This window comes from Nomascus leucogenys, chromosome 3 (genome assembly GCF_006542625.1).
Source record: "Nomascus leucogenys isolate Asia chromosome 3, Asia_NLE_v1, whole genome shotgun sequence".
NCBI lineage: Eukaryota > Metazoa > Chordata > Mammalia > Primates > Hylobatidae > Nomascus > Nomascus leucogenys.
The window spans coordinates 75,823,804-75,847,511 of NC_044383.1; the positions used below are offsets into that span (position 1 = coordinate 75,823,804).

At 44.1% G+C, this 23,708-nt stretch overlaps 1 protein-coding gene and 1 pseudogene across 3 annotated transcripts in view; one reads left to right on the top strand and one right to left on the bottom strand.

Annotated features, from left to right (window-relative positions):
- Positions 1-658: 658 nt before the first annotated feature.
- On the bottom strand, positions 659-2,120 carry LOC105739554 (annotated as a pseudogene).
- Positions 2,121-11,780: 9,660 nt separating this feature from the next.
- The window catches only part of ANKRD6 (ankyrin repeat domain 6), a 207,202-nt gene continuing 195,274 nt past the window's right edge, over positions 11,781-23,708 (top strand). For 2 of the 3 annotated variants that reach the window (XM_004087621.3, XM_030809470.1), the window contains exon 1: positions 11,797-12,003. The gene's annotated coding sequence lies outside the window, so the exon portion shown is untranslated. Of the gene's footprint in view, positions 12,004-23,708 lie in introns of all 3 variants that reach the window. The other variant, XM_003258333.4, reaches the window with a different exon arrangement.

Consider the following 23,708-nt stretch of genomic DNA (forward strand, 5'->3'; position numbering starts at 1 on the left):
ACTTATATATTCAATGAAATAAGTAAGCAGATACTCCAAGAGAAACAACCTCATTAAAAACTCACTAGAATTAAGTCTCAGAACTGTCACTTACACATACTGTTTTATTTTACCTAACAAAAATAGCAGGCACTATCAGTCAGCTACCTCCAAGCCATTCCCAAACCTTCTACAAGCCCACTTTCCAAATTAGAGAAGGGAAAATCAGATACTTAAACTCCAAGACCCTTTCACATCTGTTCAGTAAGCTGTAAGGAGGAATCCTGCTGGGGAACTTCTAGGAAAGAGTTTGCTTCCTGATAAAAGAGGCTGATGAATCAGAAGAGTCCCCTGATACCACCATTTCCCAATTTGAACCCCATTTGTAAGAACATGGTACTTGGAGGTGGGGAGGCCATCTTGCAACCATGAAATAACCATGCAACCCTGAGGTTGAAGATAAAAGTCCATCGTGGGAATAGCAGCATAAAGAGAGGAAAGCTCTAGATGACCTTGCTGAACAGCTGCACTCTAACTGGGAAATGCCTACCTCAAACTTCTTTTTTTTTTTTCACCCAACAGGAAGCCATAACTTTATTAATAATACAAACAGCACAAATTTCAAACCAAGCTGCAGTTACTCTTTTGAAACACACACAAAAATATCCTCATCTTCAGATTACATTAATTCCACGATAGCATTTACAATATCAGCACTGTTGTTCTTCAGGACTCCGACTGCCTTTGCTCACACATTTGCTTGTGACAAGACCAATCCTATATCCTTAAGTTTTACACCTGTTTCCTCAACCTCCTCCTCTTCCCTCTCCTCTTGTACAGTTAAGTCTGTATGTTTTCTTGAATGTTTGAGACAATTTCACCTTGAACTTTGAACTTCTCAGCAGCTCTTAGCTGTGCTTGTTGAGATAAATCTTTGATCTTAGTTCCCCGCTCCCCCATCCCCAAGCCAAACTGTGTAGGTGTTTGAAGCTAGGCTCTTGTAGACATCTGGTTTTATGATGACAGAGAGGATATTCTTAGATTTCGGGATAGCGACTCTAGTAACCCTCATAGCCTTTCACAGACCCAGTTTGGACATGGACATAGCTATAGCCTTCTGTGCCTTCTTTTCTTTTCTTTCTTTCTGTCTTTTGAGACGGAGTTTTGCTCTGTCACCCAGGCTGGAGTGCAGTAGTGCAGTGGTGCAGTGGTGCAATCTCAGCTCACTGCAACCTCTGCCTCCTGAGTTCTCCTGCCTCAGCCTCCTGAGTGTCTGGGATTACAGGCACGTGCCACCACACTCGGCTAACTTTTGTATTTTTAGTAGAGACTAGAGATGGGGTTTCACCATGTTGCCTAGGCTGGTCTCAAACTCCTGACCTCAAGTGATCCATCTGCCTTGGCTTCCCAAAGTGCTGGGATTACAGACATGAGCCACTGTGCCTGGCCATGTGCCTACCCTTCACTCTGACTGTGTTTTGCTTTCTTGACTGGTTCTTCATCAAATGCGGCTGCTGCTGCCACCTGGGCTTGTTCTGTGGAATTTTGTTCCTTGAGTTCTGGTGCTGATTCTTCACTGTCAGATTCAGTGCCACACCTGTGCAGGGAATATAAAGATGGCAGCAGAAAGAGCCCACACTTCTTATTTCAGGAGAAAATTATAAATCTATTCCTTAAGCTAGTGCTTCCCCACCTTGTCTGGTAATGGCACACATAGAAAATGATACTATTTGGGCCTAAGCGGTGGCTCACTCCTATAATTCCAGCACTTTGGAAGACTGAGGCGGGAGGATTGCTTGAACAGGAGTTTGAGACCAACCTGGGCAATATAGCAAAACTCCCATCTCTACAAAGAAATTTAAAAATTGGCTGAGGCAGGAGGATTTCTTGAGCCCAGGAGTTCGAATCCACAGTGAGCTATGATCGCACCACTGCATTCCAGCCTGAGCAACAGAACAAGACCCCATCTCTTACAAGAAAAGAAAAAAGAAAGATACTATTTGTATGGTACAATGGTGTGTAAATGGACAGGCTACTTACAGCCAAAGGTGACTGGCCCGAAGACTTTAGTCACCCTCAGGCCTTGCCTAGCTGCCCTAAAGGCTGAGGGGGTCAAAAACTTGGCCATACTTGTAAGCCATTTATGGCACCCAAGTGGTGGTGGCAAACCAGTTGGGAAGTTCAGCTTAAGCCATGTGGATGGGGTGCTCTAAACTTGGCAGCAACTGACCCAATATATATCCTTTATGAGTGGAGGGAAGAAAGGATGGATGAAGCTTGATCATATACTTGGTGATGAAATTCAGGAGTCATATCATATTCAGAGGATCCTGGTAAAGGTGTCTCTGGATATTACAGGAGACAATTGAGACTCCTCAAGAAAGGGACCATGGCTGGGTGTGGTGGCTCATCCCTATAATCCCAGCACTTTGTGAGGCCAAGGCAAGAGGATTGCTTGAAGTCAGGAGTTCAAGACCAGCCTGAGCAACAAAACAAGACTCCATCTCTACCAAAAATAAAAAATAAAATTACCTAGACACGGTGGCATGTGCCTGTAATTCCAGCTACTTGGGAGGCAGAGGCGGAAGAATCACTTGAGCCCAGGAGTTTGAGGCTGCAGTAAGCTGCAACGGCACCACTGCACTCTAGTGTAGGTGACAGAGAGTAAGACCCTGCCTCAAAAAACGCTGGAGAGGGAATCTTGCTTTTACTTCTCTCTGCACTTCTCCCTTTATTCTTCTGTCTCTGCATGAAAACTAGCTTTCTGTGCTTTTCCTACCAGAGGGCAGGAGACAGCTGCCCCACCCTCCTGGTCCCAGTGATAGTGGGCCCATCCTCTGCAATCAGGCTTCCTAGGTTTAAATCCTAACTCCATCCTTAGTATCTGTGTGACCTGCAGCAAGTTACTTAACCTCTCTGTGCCTCAATTTACTCATCTCTAAACTCGTGATAATGTAATATACCTCAGTAGGGTTGTGGGAAGGAATTAAATCCATTAAGCTATGCAAAATAATTTAGGACTGTGTATTACTCTGTTTTCATGCTGCTGATAAAGACATACCTGAGACTGGGCAATTTTACAAAAGAAAGAGGTTTAATTGGGCTTACAGTTCCATGTGGCTGGGGAAGCCTCACAATCATGGTGGAAGGCAAGGAGGAGCAAGTCCTGTCTTACATGGATGGCAGCAGGCAAAGAGAGAATGAGGAAGACGCAAAAGCAGAAACCCTTGATAAAACCATCAGATCTTGTGAGACTTATTCACTAACACGAGAGCAGTACGGGGAAACCACCCCCGTGATTCAATTATCTCCCACTGGGCCCCTCCCACAACACGTGGGAATTATGGGAGTACAATTCAAAATGAGATTTTGGTGGGGACACAGAGCCAAACCATATCAGACAGTAAGCACTATATAAGTGTTAGCTGTTATTATCTTTAATTCCCAGGCAAGCAAATCTGATTGGCTGAGTTTGAGCCCGTGGTTCACTCCTGGCCTAATCCCCTAATCGTGCACTACATATCACTATGTACTAGTCCTCTAGAGCATTTATCTCAATTGTAATTTAAAATTTGATTGAGGACTATATTCACCACTAGACTGTGGGACCATCTTCTTTTGTCCACCATTCTATTCTCAGTGCCTAGCACAGTAGCTATAATCTGGACGAAATATAATTCTAGTGTATACCACTTACATTGTACCTTATGTGCAGCATATATATATATATATATATATATATATATATATATATATATAAACATAAATAGCTTGATGGTGGTCAAGTCCCAATAAATATGTGTTGAAGACTGAATTAATGGTCCTCTCCACTATGGCTGGAGATGCAGCTGTGTGGCTGCAGAGGTCTACCTTCAGGGATGGAGAGGTATTTCCTAATAAAGGAGTATAAGCCAAACAGAAACCTCCAAATGTATCTGCCATTGCCAGGCACAGGGAATACAAAGTCAAATAGATGTTGGACAGACATTGTTGGCAGCATAACCTGTTCCTCCCTCTCACCCCCTTCATCCTTAGTTTGGTAACTTTATTTATTTATTTATTTATTGAGATGGAGGCATGCTCTGTCGCCCAGGCTGGAGTGCAATGGTGCGATCTCGGCTCACTGCAACCTCCGCCTCCCAGGTTCAGGTGGTTCTCCTGCCTCAGCCTCCTGAATAGCTTGGATTACAGGCACCCGCCACCATGCCCAGCTAATTTTTGTATTTCTAGTAGAGATGGAGTTTCACCAGGTTGGCCAGGCTGGCCTCTAACTCCTGACCTCAGGTGATCCACCTGCCTGGGGCTCCCAAAGTGTTGGGATTACAGGCGTAAGCCACTGCACCCAGCCTAGTTTGGTAACTTTAAATGTTGGGTATCAATACACTCAGGGAAGGAACCCCAGACCCAGAAGTTGAATCATGGTTAGTCTATGGTAATTATGGTAACCACTCCCCTATCTTTGTCATCCAGTGGTAACCAATGACACGTGAAAGGATGTATGTCTCAGGGGCATCTGATAAGAAGTTGTTCCCCAGTTGAAATAAATACGGTGAGAAAGCCTGCAACCTTTCTTGCCTGGATGTCATCAAAGACAAAAGCCAAAACTGAGGATGGTACAGTAGAATGACAGAAAGAACCCAAGGCCACATATGTTTATCATATAAATTATTATTATTATTATTATTTTTGAGACAGGGTCTCACTCTGTCACCTAGGCTGGAGTGCAGTGACACAATCACGGCTCACTGCATTCTTGACCTCCTGGTCTCAAGCGATCCTCCTTAGCTCCTCCCACCTTAGCTTCCCAAAGTGCTGGGATTACAGGTGTGAACCACCCTGCCCAGCCTACATGTTTTTGTTGTTTAAGCTACTCTAGGCAAGCACACTCTTGTAGCCAAACACAATGTAACTGATAACTATAGTCCCTTTACCTTAGGAACTGAAAATGAGGAAGGAAGACAGATCAGAAAATCCGAAGCTTAAAGTTAGGAACAGAGAAGGATGCCCACTATCACCACTCCTATTCCACGATGTACTATAGATCTTTGACTGCATAAGATTGGAAAATGAAGCAAAAGAATTGTGACACTAGAATTGTGCCATTTATTTTATTTTATTCATAAGATAAAAAATTGATAAATTGGACTTTGTCAAGATTAAAAAAACTTTTTCTCTGCAAAGACCCTGTTAAGAGGATGCAAAGACAAGCTAAGGACTAGGGTAAAATATTTGCTAACCACATATCTGACAGAAGCCTCATATCTAGAAAGTATAAGGAATTCTCAAAACTTACGGGAAAAAATCCAATTAGAAAATAGCAAAAAACATTCCACTGACAAGGATATAGTAATGTCAAATAAGCACATGAAAAGATGTTCAACACCATTAGACATTAAGGAATGCAAATTATTATTATTATTATTAGAGAAGGGTCTCACTCTGTCACCCAGGCTAGAGTACAGTCATAGCTCACTGCAGCCCTGAATTCTTGGGCTCAAGCAATCCTCCCGTCTCAGCCTGCCGATTAGCTAGGACTGCAGGCTTGTGCCACTATGCCTTGCTAATTAAAAAAAAATTTTTTGTAGAGACAGGATCTCACTATGTTGCCCCGGTTGGTCTTGAGCCCCTACCTCCAAGCAATCATCCCTCCTCACCCTCCCAAAGTGTTGGAATTACAGGCGTGAGCCACCACCCCCTGCCCAGAAATGCAAATTGTTAAGACCACAGTGAGATACCACCACATAACTACCAAAATGACTGAAATTAAAAAATAGTGACAACACCAAATGCTGGCAAGGATACAGGAAACTCAGATATCTCATACATTGGTGTTGGGAAGTGTAAAATGGTATAGCCACCCTGGAAAACAGTTTGGCAGTTTCTTAAACATTAAACATGCGACTACAAAATGACCCAGCAATTGCCCTTCTGGTTATTTATCCCAGAGAAGTGAAAACTATGTTCATATGAAAACATGTATACAAATGTTCACAGCAGCTTTATTCATGATAACCCAAACCCAGATGCTATTCAATGGGTGAATGGCTAAACAAACTGTGGTATATCCACACTGTGGAATACTACTCAGCAATAGAAAGAATCAACAGTTGACTCACATAACAACTTGGATGAATCTCAAGGGCATTATGCTGAATGAAGAAAAAGGCAGCCTCAAAAGGCCACATACTGTATTATTTCATTTACATAATATTCTGGGTTTTTTTGAGACGGAGTCTTGCTCTGTTGCCCAGGCTGGAGTGCAGTGGTGTAATCTCGGCTCACTGCAACCTCTGCCTCCTGCGTTCAAGTGATTCTTCTGCTTCAGCCTCTTGAGTAGCTGGGACTACAGGCATGCCACCATACCCGGCTAATTTTTGTTATTTTTGGTAGAGATGGAGTTTTGCCGTTTTGGCCAGGCTGGTCTTGAACTCCTGACCTCAAGTGATCCGCCCGCCTTGGCCTCCCAAAGTGCTGGGATTACAGGCATGAGCCACCGTGCCTGGCCTACGTAACATTCTTAAAATGACAAAATTATAGAGATGGAGAACAGAATAGTGGTTGTCAGAGATTAGGGATGGTGTGGGGGAGGGGGTTGGGTGTAACTATAATTAAGTAGCATGAGGATGATTCTTTGTGGTGATGGCATAGTTCTGTATTTTGATAGAATGGTGGTTATATGAAACTACATATGTGATAAAATTGCACAGAGCTACACACACACACACACACACACACACACACACATTGTACCAATGACTCAGTATCATAAAGATGCCAATTTTTTCCAAATAGCAGCAGTAGGAAACATTTTTGCTCCCATTACATGAAGGCTGCAGACTTTTTGTGGGCATATTGGATGCTGCATGATTCCATTTGTCTTTTCATTCTGGATCCCCACGGAAGGTGCAGCCACTCTTTGGGGCATGATATTCTCATAGCAAATGGCAGAAGCTCAAGGGAGGTAGGGGAAGCACTAAAGCACACAACATATTTTAAGCTTCTGTTCCAATGTGGTGTTGGCCAAGGCAAGTCAACACAAGCCCAAAACCAATGGAGCAGACTGGTTTACCCCACCTATAGAAAAGCATGGCAAAGATGGGAAGGGTACGAATAATTGTGAATGAACAATGCAATCCACCACATATATTTACTGAGATTTCAAATCAAAATCTCAAGTTTATCATAACAAATGAATTAGAAAATGTCTACGAAGGAGAAAAGAGCTAAGAATACTTGAGATCTGTATAAATAAAAAAGAGAAATAAGTCAGGGTAGGACTTGTATATTTGGAAATCAACACTTGAAATAAAACCACAAGCCGGGCACAGTGGCTCACACCTGTAATCCCAGCACTTTGGGAGGCCAAGGTGGGTGGATCACTTGAGGTCAGGAGTTCAAGACCAGCCTGGCCAACACGGTGAAACCCTGTCTCTACTAAAAAATAATTTAAAAAAAAATTAGCTGGGCATGGTGGCATGCACCTGTAATCCCAGCTACTCAGGAGGCTGAGGCAGGAGAATCGCTTGAACCCAGGAGAAGGAGGTTGCCGTGAGCCAAGATCATGTCACTACACTCTGGCCTGGGCAACAGAGTGAGGGTCTGTCAAAAAAAAGAGAGAGAGAGAAAGAAAGAAAGATAAAGAAAGAAAGAGAAAAGAAAGAGAGAAAGAGAAAGAAAGAAAGAAAGAAAGAAAAAGAGAAAACCAAAGATTTCAGGTAGTATGATGCTAGCAGAGGGATAGACAAATGGAACAAAATAGAAGACCGAAAACAAACCTATATTTGTATAAAAATCCATGTAAGAGAGTTCTGGCATTGCAAATGAAAGGAGAAATGAATTTCAGATGGAATGTGGACTTACACATGAAAGGCAAAACTGTAACACTTGAAATAAAATATGGGAGAATATTTTTATATCCTTGGGGTCAGAAAGGACTTCTCAAAACACATGAAACAGGGCAAAAGACACCATCAATTAACAAAAGAGGAAACAGGACTAGCTATTAAACATTAAAGATGCTCAGCTGTACTGGTAACTGGGGAAATACAAACTACAACTATTATGAGAGATCATTTAGGTGAAAACAAGTGCTGGCAAAGATTGTGGGACATGGATGACTTTCTTTTTTTTTTGAGACGGAGTCCTGCTCTGTTGCCCAGCTGGAGTGCAGTGGCACGATCTTACTGCAAGCTCCGCCTCCTGGGTTCACGCCATTCTCCTGCCTCAGCCTCCCGAGTAGCTGGGACTGCAGGCATCCGCCACCACGCCTGGCTAATTTTTTGTATTTTTAATAGAGACAGGGTTTCACCGTGTTAGCCAGGATGGTCTTGATCTCCTGACTTTGTGATCCACCCACCTCGGCCTCCCAAAGTGCTGGGATTACAGGCGTGAGCCACCGCACCCGGCCGGATGACTTTCATATACGGGTGTCAGAAATGAAAATTGGTATGACCACTTTAGAAAACAATTTTAGAAAACAACCAGTTTAGACAGTTTGACATTACCTAGTAAATTTGAATGTGCACTTACCTTAAGACCCGATGATTCCACTTCTAGGTATATATCCTAAAAAACATTCTTACACACATGTATCAGGAGAAATATTTAAGAATGTTCATAGCAACACTGTTTACAGTAGCAAAAACTGGAGCCAATCCAACATCCAAAAGTAGAATGGGTAATTAAATTGTGTTATGTTTTTACAACAAAATACCTATATAACAGAGAAATCAAATAGGTGAATCTCAGAAACATAATGCTGGGCAAAAGCTGCAAGTTGCATGGGAATGATGCAGAATGATTCTATTTTAAAAAAGCTCAAAAACATGCAAAAACAAACCATGTAGTGTTTAGGGACACATATATTTGTGATAACATAATTATTAACACAAAAGTTAGGATGGTGGTTTCCTCTGAAAGAGAAGGATATGATTATAGAGCAGCAGGTGGAAGGGTTCTTCCTTGAGTGGAAGCTTTAGCAAAGGCAGTTTCAGTGGAATGGCAGGGGTGGAAGCCAGAATGGTGTGTTGAAGGCTGCGTTGAAGCCAACAATATGAAAGACAGCTAATGCAGTCAGCTCATTAAAGAGATGTTGTTGAAAATAGGATTAGATTATGTTATCACAAAGCAGTGAAAATGATCATTTGCAGAGCAAACTTCTTTCTCACAAGGCAGAAGGAGGGTGTGCTAGGGTGAATATAAGAGGCTGGCTGTGATTGAGCTGAACGTAGGGGCAAGAACAGAGCTGCAGCCTGGGAGTCTTTCTCATAAAGAGGGAGATTTAGGAGTCTTCTTCATTGGTTGCCCAAAGACTGTCTGCCCATTTGGAGATGAGCAAGCAAGATCTCCAGGCAGCTCAGCCACTGCCTGCTTTGGCTCTCATGAGACCTCCTGCCAGGAATCCCCATTAATCAAAGTCTGGGAACAAAAGCAGACCAGTCCGTTCCCAGGAGCACTCACATGTCTTGCAGGCTGGCTTGGGCTTTCTGTTTCTTTCGGGGTCATTGCTCTGACTACCCACAAATATAACTTAAAATCCCATCTCAATGCGACTTTCTGGTGATGTTTTAAAAGCCTATCAGGGAAACTGAGCATTTGCATCTTTGGAAGTTTATTCAAGGGGCTAGCTAGGAAAACTCAATGTGGAAAAGTACAAGAGATATGATCACATTCAAAGGCCATGTGGCCGGGCGCGGCGGCTCACGCCTGTAATCCCAGCACTTTGGGAGGCCAAGGCAGGTGGATCACAAGGTCAGCAGTTCGAGATCAGCCTGACCAACATGGTGAAACTCCGTCTCTACTAAAAATACAAAAAAATTAGCTGGGCATGGTGGCAGGTGCCTGTAATCCCAGCTACTTGGGAGGCTGAGGCAGGAGAATCGCTTGAAACAGGAAGGTGGAGGTTGCAGTGAGCCGAGATTGCGCCACTGCACTCTATCCTGGGCAATAAAAGCAAAACTCCATCTCAAAAAATAAAAAGAAAGGTCATGTGTACAAACCTTGACTTTGGGGTTTATCCAGGAACTCGTTAGTAACCTGCCTGGAGAGAAACCTGGAGCTACAAGCCAGCAGAGAAAGGAAACGTGTTCTTCTATCAGCTCCAGGTGTAGAGCAACAGGAATGGGGCACAAATCTGAAGAAGGGCTGGGCACGGTGGCTCACACCTGTAATCCCAACACTTTGGGAGGCTGAGACCAGAGGATTGCTTGAGCCCAGGAGTTCAAGACCAGCCTTGACCTCCTCTGCGTTAAACATAAAAAAATTAGCTGGGTATGGTGGTGCACACTTGTAGTCCCAACTATTCAGGAGGCAGAGGCAGGAGGATTGCTTGAGCCCAGGAGTTCAAGACTGCATGGGCTATGATTGAGCTACTGCACTTCAGCCTGGGTGACACAGCAAGGCCCTATCTCAAGGGAGAAAAAAAAAGTCTGGAAAAGGCCAAAGGATACTCAGAAGAGAGATTTCACATCCTGTTAGGTAAAACTGCAGCTGTGACTACGGGGTTGGGGAAATTTCAGAAGCAGTAGGAGAAAATCAAGAACTTCCCCTTCCTAGTGTGGAAAGAGGCTCTTGGGATCTCTCCTGCCTAATGATCCCTGAAGGAGAGAGGGAAACAAACATCTTAAGGAAAAGGAAGAAATAATCATGTTTCTTTTCTCCTGGAAACCAGGCCTGTTTCAGAGGGAATAAGAAAAGTCGGCTGGGCGCGGTGGCTCATGCCTGTAATCCCAGCACTTTGGGAGGCTGAGGCTGGAGGATGATGAGGTCAGGAGTTCGAGACCAGCCTGACCAACATGGTGAAACCCCATCTCTACTAAAAATACAAAAATTAGCCAGGGGTGGTGGCGGGCACCTGTAATCCCAGCTACTCAGGAGGCTGAAGCAGGAGAATCACTTGAACTTGGGAGGCGGAGGTTGCAGTGAGCCTAGATCGCGCCATTGCACTCCAGCCTGGGCGACAGAGTGAGACTTCGTCTCAAAAAAAAAAAAATTATAAGAAAGAAAGAAAAAAAAAGTCAGATTCATGATAAGCTTGTCCCAAAACCTCAGGTAAGATGGATAGTCCATTTTAGGGTGCTCTTGCCTTCTCTTCCATCTCTCCACCTTTGGAGAGCAGATACCTGTCCATGCTTCTTCGAAGGGTGGAATGAGCTCCCATCCATCTGTACATGTATTCAACAGTAGCTTATTGAATGCTTCCTGTGTTCAGGGAGCTCTTCTAGGTACTGAAGAAGTGGCTGTGAATGAAAGTAGACAAAACCAGATTGAGATAATGGTATGTAAAGTGTGATATGAATATGGGGGTCAGGCTCGCTCAATGCTTTTGCCATTTCCATATGGGATGATTCCAACAAGATACTTATAGTCAAGCTGTTAGAAATAAAGTCTTCCTTTCCCCTCTCCAGCTACCCCAATAAATCTGGGTCATTCATCATTGTTGTTCAGTTTGCACTGAGCAGCCCCAGTTAAGTGAGCTATGGTTATATTGAAATATCCACTTGGCCACGAATTGAGTGAAGGTGGGAGGTTCCTCCCGCTAATTTTCTTCCCCTTCCAATACACTTCCTGGCAACCCCCACGCGGAAAACCTCACCCTACTGTAGGCCCCCTTCCTCCCACTCTTCAAAAGGCAGTGGCCCCAGCCAGAAGCGGGCTGCAGACCGCGGCCAGCCCCAGGGCCTCTGGGGTGCCACCTCTCTCTCGCGACGGTCCCTGCCGTGCCCCGGCTTGCCGCTGGGAGGCGCTGCGGCTCCGGCGTAGGAGCCGCCGGCGGGGTGGGGCGGGACCGGCGGGACGGGGCGGAGGGCCCTGCGGCGGCGGGCGCGGCGGGCTCGGCCACAGGTAACCCGCAGGAGTCGAGAGTGCTGCCTGGCGCGCGGGCGGCTGGAGGCACGGCCCTGGGCGGCGCCGAGGCCCTGGGGCCGCTGGAGCCAGCGGGAGCCAGTCCCCGTCTTCGCCGCTCGCCCCCCACCGTGTCGCCGGCCTGGGTCCCTGCGGCGCGGACGTCCGGCGCGGGAGAGAAAGGTACCAGGCGACCTCGCCGGCCCCCTGAGACCCCCGCTTACACCGGGGTGGGCGCCTCAGGTCGGGGAGGACGCTGTCGGGGGAAGGCGGCGCTGCTCCCTCGGCACCCCAGGATCGCCGACTGCCCGCGGGGAGACCAGGACACCGCTCCTCGCCCCCTGGCCTGCGGCCTCCGAAAACGCCCGGCGTGAGGGGTTCCCCCCGGGGCGCCTCCCTCTTCGCCTGGCATCAGTTGCCTCCCTGGAATATGGAACTTCGGGCGAGGGAGGTGGAGAACTTTCTTCTGGGGCTCGTCCCTCGCTCTCCTGCTAGCTCGCAGTTTGAAGGAAGGGCGGTGGGGGCGGGGGTCCGAGTACCCCGCGGTCTGCGGCGCGGAGGAGGGTAGGTCCCCGGCCTGCGGCCGCCTCCAAGTGACCCCGTCCCTCCCCGCTCTGGACGACCGCACTGGGGTGCAGTCGCAGGAGAGGGGCCGATACCCCTCAGGAGCCCCATCGGCGAAGCCTTAGCAGGTGGCATCTCCCGGGGTCCAGAGAGTCGGCGTGCTGTCTGGTTTGGGTCCAGACATCAGCTCACCCGAGCTTATCCTGGGCATTTAAGTGTGTTGCTTCCGGGACTGGAGGGGAAGTGCAGCATTATTTGTGACCCAAGAGGGACTTGAATGTCTCAAACCTGGTCAAGAATGTTTCCCCCGCTTGGTAGCATGAGATGGGTCGCGTGGTAGTAAAGAGCACTTTGGGCCCGTGAGACGGAGTTCTGACTCCACCACTTGTTAGGTGTGTGACTTTGGAAAACCCACTCCTTTAAACCTTAGTTTTTAGAACTCTAAACTGCAGGTATTGTACATAACCTCGTAGTATTGTGTTCATGCAGTGAAGTGATGGGAATGAAATGCTTGGCATTGTACTCTAGTGTGTTAGACACCTTTTGTGAACCTGTTGGATGTTGAATTCATTCATGCTTAGGTTCTGTTAGGCCAGTGTAAGTGGAAAGAACTTGGGCCATGAAGACAAACACACCTGGGTCCAAGGTGGTCCCATCCATGGTATACTGATTGGGGGTTTCTCATCCCCAAAACACCAATAGCAACCTTGGCGGGGTTTTTGTTGTTGTTGTTGTTTTGAGACAGAGTTTCGCTCAACAGTTGCCCAGGCTGTAAGCTTTGACCTCCTTAGCTCAAGCGATCCTCCCACCTCAGCCTGGGACCACCACACCTGGCTAATTTTGAATTTTTTTATTTTACTAGAGACAGAGCCTCACTGTGTTGCCCAAGCTGGTCTTGAACTCCTCCTGTCTCAGCCTCCCAAAGTGTTGGGATTACAGGTGTGAGCCACCGTACTGGTCTGCAGCCTTGTTCTTGAGTGTAGTAGGTGTGTCTATACCAATATATGTTATACTTTGTCATCTTTAGTATTTATTTAGCATATGGTAACAAAAAATATTTTAAAAATTAGGGATACAAATTAAAATTGGGGAGCATTTTCTGCCCTTTAGGTCATATTGGAGATGGGGGAAGGGTAGAGGAGGGATGAAGAGGAATTACAGAGACCAGAAAACAACTAGCCGCAGTGTTAGGAGGTATAAACCAATGGTAATTTTTAAAAATGCAAAGGTATTAACTCCTTGTTTTTTCATGGTGGCACTGAAAATTAATCTTAGGCTCCCACTTAAACTCATCAGCCTCCCCAAAGCCTTTCCAGATAAGCATATGCTTCATGTAAAAGCAGACTGACTGCGATCCAACTCAGCTGAGAGACAAGGCACACTTCCAACTCCCAAGGCCTCCTTCTTGTATAGAGATGCTGGTGCTGCCACTGTGAAATACATCATACACTCAGACAGTATAAACCTTAGAGTGCAATGTAAAGAGTAACAATATATCACACCCAAGTACGTGTCACCCGGCTGAAGAACTAGAACATCCCCAGGCCCCTGGAGCCCCTGAGTACCCCTCTCCATTGCCATCCACTCACTTCTCGCCTCCCACCCAAGGAACCACTATTCTGGATGTTGTGTTAATTTTTTCCCTTGCTTATATGAAAAACCCTGAGGAAAGGAAGTTTCCCAACAAGCATTTCCACAATCGCCTGGAGCATTCTTTGTTTTTCTTTTTTTCTCAAAGAGCATTATTATTGAACTTAAAAGCAGGCTATTGAGGGTAAGATACAAACCACAAAAAAGCCAGAAGTCTCAAAGTGGGGGGATCTTTTAGTCTCTGTCTTCTTCCAAGTTTCTCCTGTCTCCCTGGCACGGATCCCGAAGGTGTGTTCTGTCTGTGTAGGGGAGACCCAGTCTCTTCCAACATAGCTTGGAGGCTGTGATTTTAAAAGCTTTGCTTGAGTCCCTAAGAAGTGGGAAAACAGCAATTTGGGTGCATGTGTTTTAGAAGTTTTTTAAAAAATGCAAATTATCCAGAAGGCATTGTGTGGGATTTGAAGGATTAAGCTAAGCGTGACCTTTAAAAATGGTTTTAACAACCCAAATTCCTCTTCCTGGTTCATATGTTTGTGTTACGGTCTTTGTTTTATTTCTTCAAGGTCACATGGCTTTCCTTGGTGAATCTTACACTATTCTGTTACTTCTTGGTTAAGGCAAAGATTCCGAAACTTGGTTTCATGGAGCCCTTAGTGTCTGAGTTAATTTTTTCACAATTCCCTTAGGTTTCAGTAGTTAGTAATTTTTTCACAATTCCCTTAGGTTTCAGTAGTTGGTAGTCAGGTTCAAACAACTGAGTATTTACTTAGAAGTTGTTTGAAAAAATAATATACATAAACTGAGAGAAAAAATATTTTACATCCTTTAAAGTCATAATTACTAACCGGATGTGTGTGCCTGTACTACTTCTCAAACCTTGGGTTCGTGTTGGACACTGCCACTCTCATTTCCTGTTTCACGTTAATATTTCCGCAGCATTTGGCTTTTATCACAGCGACCACAGAAAACCCAGCTTTGCAAAGATGTATTGTCTTGGCTAGGAATGTAACATGATCTACTGTTGAAACTGCAAACTACCGCCAGTTAGTAGGTTCAGCAGTGTCCAGACATGTTTGGTATACTAGTTTCCATTGAAATTTTCGAATTTTCTACATTGCCCATTTGAATTTGCTATAGTTGCAAAGCACCCAGTCAGGGGGTCCAAAATAGTAAACTTTGAAAACATTATGCTAGGTGAAACAAGTTAGTCACAGAAGGGACAATATTGTATGATTCTGTTTGTATTAGGTACCTAGAGTAGTCATACACAGGGAGACAGAAAGTAGAATGGTGGTTACCAGGGGCTAGGGGGAGGACAGAATAGGGAATTCATGTACTATTTTTGCAACTTCTATGTAAGACTAATATTATTTCAAAATAAAGTTTTTAAACGGTTTTTAAAAACGAATTCTGTTGATGGTGCCCCACTGCTGGACTGTACCAAGGCACTGAGGTTAGGGACAGCAGCAGAGAAAAGCTTAGGGATGACATTACCTCTGTTTCCCAGCTCTTCCTCATCCCATCAAGGGGGAAGAGATGGAAGAAATAGCTATGTTCTCTCTCTTTTATAGGGAAGTGTCTGCATTATTTACTAGTGGGTTCCTTTATAAACCTGAGGATCAGCTATTAAATTTGCCACTAAAATAAGAATTTTTAACCTGGGGTTCAGTAGTGGGCTACAGATACTCTAAGATCTCCCGAAATTATGTATAAGTATTTAAGTGAATGCTCTTACGTATGTTTGAGGGGGAAGAAGTTCCATAGCTTTCATCAGATTCTCAAATGGTTTCTTAAGTCAAAAAAGGTTAGTAAGCACTATAAGGAAATATTTACAGATTCCTACCTACCCCCACCCCATAAAAGGCCCCTTTATTTGGATGTCTTATCCTGTTTCAGTTATCTGACATATCTTTCCCCTACCAGTTACAAGAGGCTTTCTTTCTGCTCAGACCTCAGATAAGCCCGACCAGTTCTTTTTCCTCAGAGCCCCCAGCTATTCATCTGGATTCTGAAAACTCCAGAACCAATTCCTCAAGAGCCAAAGGAAGCCCCAGAATGAACATCTTGGAGTTCTGAATAGGGCAGATGTGGAACTGAAGTCTCACAACTGCCACATCTCTCTGTGCCCCCCTTAGGTCCAGAAAAATATGAAGTAAATAATAATACATGAGGTACACAGCTATGGAAAAACTCATGAAGATGATACTGAATGACTGAAGTCCAGTACATTCTGCCTTGGAGGAGGCAAATTTAATTGTAAGAGTGTCTTCTGGTTTACATTTTATGTTCCAAATGTATTCTAAATATAGCATACAATACATCCTACCTTGTTTCATATCCAGTGATACAGGTGAGCTGTAGAATTTACACAGTGTTAGAAAAGATGTTAAATATCAGAATTTACTTAATAAATAGGTCTCTACTCATTCAGACTGGTTTCATTTTATTTTATTTTTGAGGCAAGGTCTCGCTGTCACCCAGGCTAGAGTGCAGTGGTGCAATTTCAACTCACTGCAACCTCTGCCTCCTGGGCTCAAAGCCATCCTCTCACCTCAGCCTTGTAAGTAGCTGGGACTACAGGCACATAACACCACGCCCTACTAATTTTTGTATTTTTGGTAGAGACAGGGTTTCACTTTGTTGCCCAGGCTCACACTGGTTTTAAACTGAGATGAATGGGGTAGGTAAGTGGCAAAAATGGTAATCTGCAAGCTCTTCTTATACATATGATTCCTCAATGGTTGCATTTATCTTAGAAATACTTCAATAAATCATGATTTGAGTCTTTCACCAACACAGGTATATTCTGTATTCTGTAAGGTAGGCTAACTGCTGTAACAAACATTTCCAAATCTCAGTGGTTTAATCTAGCTCACACAAGTCCTAATCAGTTATTCCTGTTGAGCAGCTCTCCTGGGTAGCTGTCCTTCAGGTGACTCAGGGATCAAGGTTCCTTCCTTCTTGTGATGCCACCATCTTCATGTGGTCTCCAGAGTCACTGCAAGGGGGAAAGAGTATGGCAAAAGGAAACCGTGTTGACTGCCTTCACCAGCAAGTGAAACACATCAGTTCTGCTTACATTCTATTGGCAGAACCAGTCACATGGCCCCACCTAGATTCAAGGAAGCTAGGAAATACAGTCCCTGGCTGGGCAACTGTTTCTTAGCAAAAATAATTTACTTTGGGAAAGGAATAGAACTCTTTGGTGGATGAGTAACCATTTTTTGTACAATAAGGTGCTAGTCTTTTAACTGGTCAATTAAGTGTAACTGCCTTTATGTAATTTATTTCTCACTTTTTTTTTTTTAGACAAAATCTCACTCTGTTGCCTAGGCTGGAGTGCAATGGTGTGATCTCGGCTCACCACAACCTCCACCACCCAGGTTCAAGCGATTCTCCTGCCTCAGCCTCCTGAGTAGCTGGGATTACAGGCGCCCACCACTGTGCCTGGCTAATATTTGTATTTTTAGTAGAGTCAGTGTTTTGCCATGTTGGCCAGCCTGGTTTCGAACTCCTGACCTCAGGTGATCCGCCCGCCTTGGCCTCCTAAAGTGCTGGGATTACAGGTGTGAGCCACTGCACCTGGCCTATTTCTTACTTTCTAAACATATATGTGTATATGTATATATATGTATGTGTTTATATATGTGTATATACTGCATAAATAAAATGTTGTGTCTTCATAGTGGAGGGTGTGGAGGAGACTTCCATACAGGAAACAAATGTATCATAATTGCCATGTGAGCAAATAAAAATGCCATTAAGCCATCTAGGTTCAGACATTTATTAGGGAATGAAGCATATTTAATTTACTCAGAATCATCCAACCATGTAGAGAATTGTACATTTGAGTAAGATGGAGCAGAGAAAGATTAGCAAAGGACAAGAATATGCATGTCTTAATGGCTTTGTTAATGTTATCGTAAGAGTTTAAAACTACTTTAGGCTGCTGGCAATAGGCTAGGTATGAAACTTATTTCCCCTTCAAAAAAAAAAGTTTTTGCCATGGAATGTGTTACATAATCACAAAGTGTACGTGTCAGTTTTACTTATTTGCTCTTAAGGGAAAGTAAAATTGTAAAATTTGAATCTGTTTTTCTTATTTGTTTGAAGTAAATTTGTGCCCAAGAGGGTGCACAGCATCAAATGGTAGACATTAAAGGATTACAGGATCGTGTGAAAGATCCCAAGACCCAGTTAGAGTCATGGAGAACTTCAGTAATGTGCACTAATTCTAGTAATGCTTCAGCATCATTTATCCATTACTAGTTGACATTGGGCTGTTCTACCTAAGGAAAAGGCCCACATAATTAAAATATACCACTTTTAAATCCTAATTTTCTCTTTTTTCTTTTTCCGAGACAGGGTCTCGTTCTGTCACCCAGGCTGGAGTGCAGTAGTGCAATCTCGGCTTACTGCAAACTCTGCCTTCTGGGTTCAAGCAATTCTTGTGCCTCAGCCTCCCGAGTAGCTGGGATTACAGGTGCACCAACACACTCAGTTAATTTTTGTATTTTTAGTAGAGATGGGGTTTTACCGTGTTAGCCATGCTGCTCTCGAACTCTTGACCTCAAGTGATCTGCCCGCCTTGGCCTCCCAAAGTGCTGGGATTACAGGCCTAAGCCACCATACCTGGCCTTAAATCCTAATTTTAAAATAAAGTTTCCTATTTCATGGTGCTCATATTTGTGTAGTGAAGGAAAAATAATTTTTCCTCTACTCTTGTGAGTTCTCAGTTGGGACCCCTGTAACAAAACATAGATTAACAAGAGAAAAACAAATGGAAGTTTATTAACATGTATATTTCATATGTACATGGGAGAAAACTCAGGGAAAGAGTAATTCTCAAAAAGATTTCTTAGAACTCTGGCTTATATAGCATCTTCAACAAAGAACAGTACACTTTTAGAGAAGTGACAAGACAAAGGAAAAAGACCTTGAGTCTTTAGTGATGGCGAATTGTAGGAAGGCAAATACATGGGGAACTAATGGCAGATAAAGGCTAGTTAGTGCAGTTTGTTATATACATGCCTCTGGTGCCATCTCTAGGCTGATAAGGACCTAAAGCTGTCTTCTGTGACTAACCTTTATCCTTCCTGGTGGAGAGAGGAGAAGGGACACCTTTGTTAATTTATGTCCTGCTTTTAGGCAAATAGGGGAAGGCAAAGAGCTTTTTTTGTATCCACTTCTCAGTTGCCTTCAGCTCAAAATAATCCTTATGCCAAAGTGGCATATTTTGGGGTAGCATATCCTGATACTTTTCATTGGAATTAAAGATGCACTAGCTGGGTGTGGCAGTGAGCACCTGTAGTCCCAGCTACTTGGGAGAGGCTAAGGTGGGAGGATCGCTTGAGCCCAGGAGTTTGAGGTTGCAGTGCAATATGGTCATGCCTGTGGATAGCCACTGCACTCCAGCCTAGGCAACATAGCAAGACCCCATCTCGAAAAAAAAAAAAGATGTACTAGACCAAAGGTTGGCAAATTATAGCCATGGCCCAAATCCAGCTTGATGCCTGTTTCATTCCTTTGCATGGTGTCTATAGCTGCTTTCAACTGCAATGGCAGAGTTGAGTAGTTTGCACAGAGACTACCTGGCCCACAAAACCTGATATATTTTACTATCTGTTTCTTTGCAGAAAAACATGTTGATGACGCCTTCACTAGATACAAAATTAGTATAACTCAGTTTGATAATAACTCTGTTCCTAGTTAGAACCTACTTAATCTCTGCAGCCCACTGTTACTTCACTATAGTGGGGATAAATGACCTTGAACAAGTTACTGAATTTATCTTCTTTTTTTTCTTTCTCTATTTTTTTTTTTTTTTTGAGACAGAGTCTCACTCTGTCGCCCAGGCTGGAGTGCAGTGGTGTGATCTCAGCTCGCTGCAACCTGTGCCTCCCGGGTTCAGGTGATTCTCCTGCCTCAGCCTCCTGAGTAGCTGGGATTACAGGCACCCGCCACCACGCCTGGCTAATTTTTTTGTATTTTTAGTAGAGGCAGGGTTTCGCCATGTTGGCCAGGCTCGTCTGGAGCTCCTGACCTCAAGTGATCTGCCCGCCTCGGCCTCCCAAAGTGCTGGGATTACAGGCATGAGCCACTGCACCTGGCCGAATTTATCTTCTAGTTAGCTATCTTCCAGTTAGCTTCCTTAGACCAATACTTCTCAAACTTATGCACATGTCAACAAAAAAAGCCAAACTCCTGTAAAGTATTTAAAGAGGTTTATTCTGAGCCAACTATGAGTGACCATGGCCTTGGTTTTCTTTTCTTTTCTTTCCTTTTTTTTTTTTTTTTTTTTTTTTGAGAGACAGAGTTTTGCTCTTATTGCCCAGGCTGGAGTGCAATGGCATGATCTTGGCTCACTGCAACCTCTGCCTCCTGGGTTCCAGCAGTTCTCCTGCCTCAGCCTCCCAAGTAGCTGGGATTATAGGCATGCGCCACCACACCCAGCTACCCAGCTAGCTTTGTATTTTTAGTAGAGATGGGGTTTCACCATGTTGGTCAGGCTGGTCTCGAACTCCTGACCTCAGATGATCTGCCTGCCTCGGCTTCCCAAAGTGTTGGGATTACAGGTGTGAGCCACCGTGCCCAGCCAGCCATGGTTTTCAAGAGGTCCTGAGAACATGTGTCTAGGTGGTTGGGTTACAGCTTGGTTTTGTTGTTATTTTTTTATTTTTTTGAGATAGGGTCTCACTCTGTCGCCCAGGCTGGAGCAGTGGCATGATCTCAGCTCATGCAGCCTCCGCCTCCCAGGTTCAAGCACTTCTCGTGCCTCAGTCTCCTAAGTAGCTGGGATTACAGGTGTGCGCTCCCACACCCAGTTAATTTTTGTATTGTTAGTAGAGACGGGGTTTCGCCATGTTCCCTAGGCTGGTCTGGAACTCCTGGGCTCAAGCAATCCACCTGCCTTGGCTCCCCAAAGTGCTGGGATTACAGGCCTGAGCCACTGTGCCTGGCCCATCAGCTTGGTTTTATACATTTGAGGGAGACATAGACACCAATCAGGCTGGGTGAGGTGGCTCACGCCTATTGTCCCAGCACTTTGGGAGGCTAAGGTGGTCAGATTGCTTGAGCCTGGGAGTTCAAGACCAGCCTGTGCAACATAGTGAAAACCCATCTATTTAAAAAAAAAAAAAATTAGCCAGACATGGTGGCACATGTTTGTAGTCCCAGCTATTCAGGAGTCTGAGGTAAGAGGATTGCTTGAACCTGGGAGGTCGAGACTCCAGTGAGCCAAGACTGGCACCACTGCACTCCAACAGAGTGTAAGACCCTGGGCAACAGAGTGTAAGACCCTGGGCAACAGAGCAAAACCCTGTCTAAAAAAAAAAAAAAACAATATCTGTGAGGTGTGTATTGGTTTGGTTCAAAGATTTTCTCATTGGCAATTGGTTGCAAAAGTTATTATCTAAAGATCTGGGATCAGTAGACAGAAGTCTCTGGGTTAAGATAAGGGGTTGTGGAGACCAAGGTTCTTACTACGTAGGTGAAGTCTCATAGGTGGCCACCATTAGAGATCACAGATGGCAAATGTTTTCTGTTTAAACCTTTAAAAGATGCTGGACTCTCAGTTGATCTCCTCAGGATATGGAGGGACTAGAGGGGGTAAGATCTAGTTATGTTAATAGAGATTCTTTGCAGAAGCAATTTTTCCTCCACAAAAGATGGCTTTGTAGGGCCATTTCAAAATATGGCAAAGAAACATATTTTGGGATAAAATACTTTGATTTTCTTCTTTATCTGTCATGTGATACTAGAGTCAGATTGGAAATTGGTACCTTATTGCTACAAAGAATCTGTTTTGTCAGTTTTAAGATCTCTGTTTTAATGTTACTGCTGGTCAGTTGTGCCTGAACTCCAAAAGGGAGAGGGTATAATGAAGCACATCTGCTTCCCCCACCCCTGCCTATTTTTCAGGTTTCTTTGGAATTCTTTGGCCCCGGTGGGGGTGAGGGGGATCCATTCAGTTGGTTGGGGGAACTTAGAATTTTATTTTTGGCTTAAATGTAAAAATAATCTGGGGAATATATTAAAATTTGGGAATTCTCAGCCTTACTCTGTAGATTCTAATTCACTAGGTCTGGGGAGGCACACATTTAACAATCAACCCAGATTCTGATGAGGTGACCTGTGGTCCACACTTTATTTTATTTTTTGGGACAGGGTCTCACTCCATGACCCAGGCTGGAATGCAGAGGTGTGATCATGGCTCTGCAGCCTCAACCTCTCAGGTTCAAGTGATCCTCCCACTTCAGCCTCCCATCTCAGCCACCCGAGTAGCTGGGGCTACAGGCGCATGCCACTACGCCTGGCTAATTTTTGTATTTTTTGTAGAGATGAGATTTTGCCATGTTGCTGAGGCTGGCACCCTTTAAATAATTTGAGCCCTTATGGCAACTTGTCTTTTGGTTCCAAAAATTGTTTCTTACCTCTAGATAAAGTTCTTGTCTCAACCAGCATTGAAGCCTTGCCTACCTGATAGGAGAGCTTGGAACCAAGAGGGGAATGCCCAATGGCATTAATCATTAGCTTCTGAACAGAGCAGTAAGCTTGTCCTATAAATCAAATCACTCACTGAGCTTATCTACAGAGACCTCTGCAGCTTCGCTTCCAAATAGAAATGACAGAAAAAGTTGGCACTGGGGCTTTAGTGAATGTGAATGGTTTATATCAGAGCTCAGTTTGCCTCTTGATTCTAAGAGAGAACAAATTAAAGTTAAAATGAGCACTGTGGTCCTGGATTAGCCATCTTTTTTAAAAAATCAAGGTAAAAGTTAATAAAAGAAAGAGCTTTGATGAGAGGAAGGACCTAAGTCCAGGCACTTTAAGAACAAATACTTGTTTGTTTATAATTTTCTGAATCTCCAGAATGTACTATCCTGAGTTACATAATATCTATTGAACGGCTTGCTAACTGAAGCCTTTGTTTTCCTCCATTTGCTGTTCAAAAACTTAGGAGAGAGCCGCAGATCAGTAATGAATAACAGCAAAATCCCCTGGCACCTGTTGGATTTTTATACAAAACAGAGAAAGTTAAAACTTGAAGGAACAATGAAAGAACCTCACATCTCTAGTACTCGATATGATTGAAGTTAGGTTGCTACTGTTTAGAAACACTGTTTTAAAACTGAGGTTTTGATGCCTTAAAACATTTTTCATCTTTGCTACCTTGCTGAAATAAAATCTAAAAGTTTCATTGGGTGTAAGCCAGGGTATATTGTACTTTGAAATATAAGTAAACATTTTATCATCCAATGACAGACTTATAACTAATTAGATATTTTCCTGTTGGGATATATCTAGGGAAATTTATTTCAAAAGCTGTTTATTAAAAGGGACTTTAGAAATTCTATTTAAGGGCTGGGCGCGGTGGCTCACGCCTGTAATCCCAGCACTTTGGGAGGTTGAGGTGGGCGGATCACCTGAGATCAGGAGTTTGAGACCAGCCTGGCCAACACGGTGAAAACCCGTCTCTACTAAAAATAAAAAAATTAGGCAGGCATGGTGGCGCACACCTGCAGTCCCAGCTACTTGGGAGGCTGAGGCAGGAGAGTCGCTTGAACCTGAGAGGCGGAGGTTACAGTGAGCCAAGATCACACCATTGCACTCCAACATGAGTGACAGGAGCGAAACTCCATGTCAAAAAAAAAAAATCTATGTAAGACTATCAAAGGATTCCTTTACATAGTGAGCTCCCCTAGTCCCTAGATATTTAATATATAGGCATAGCT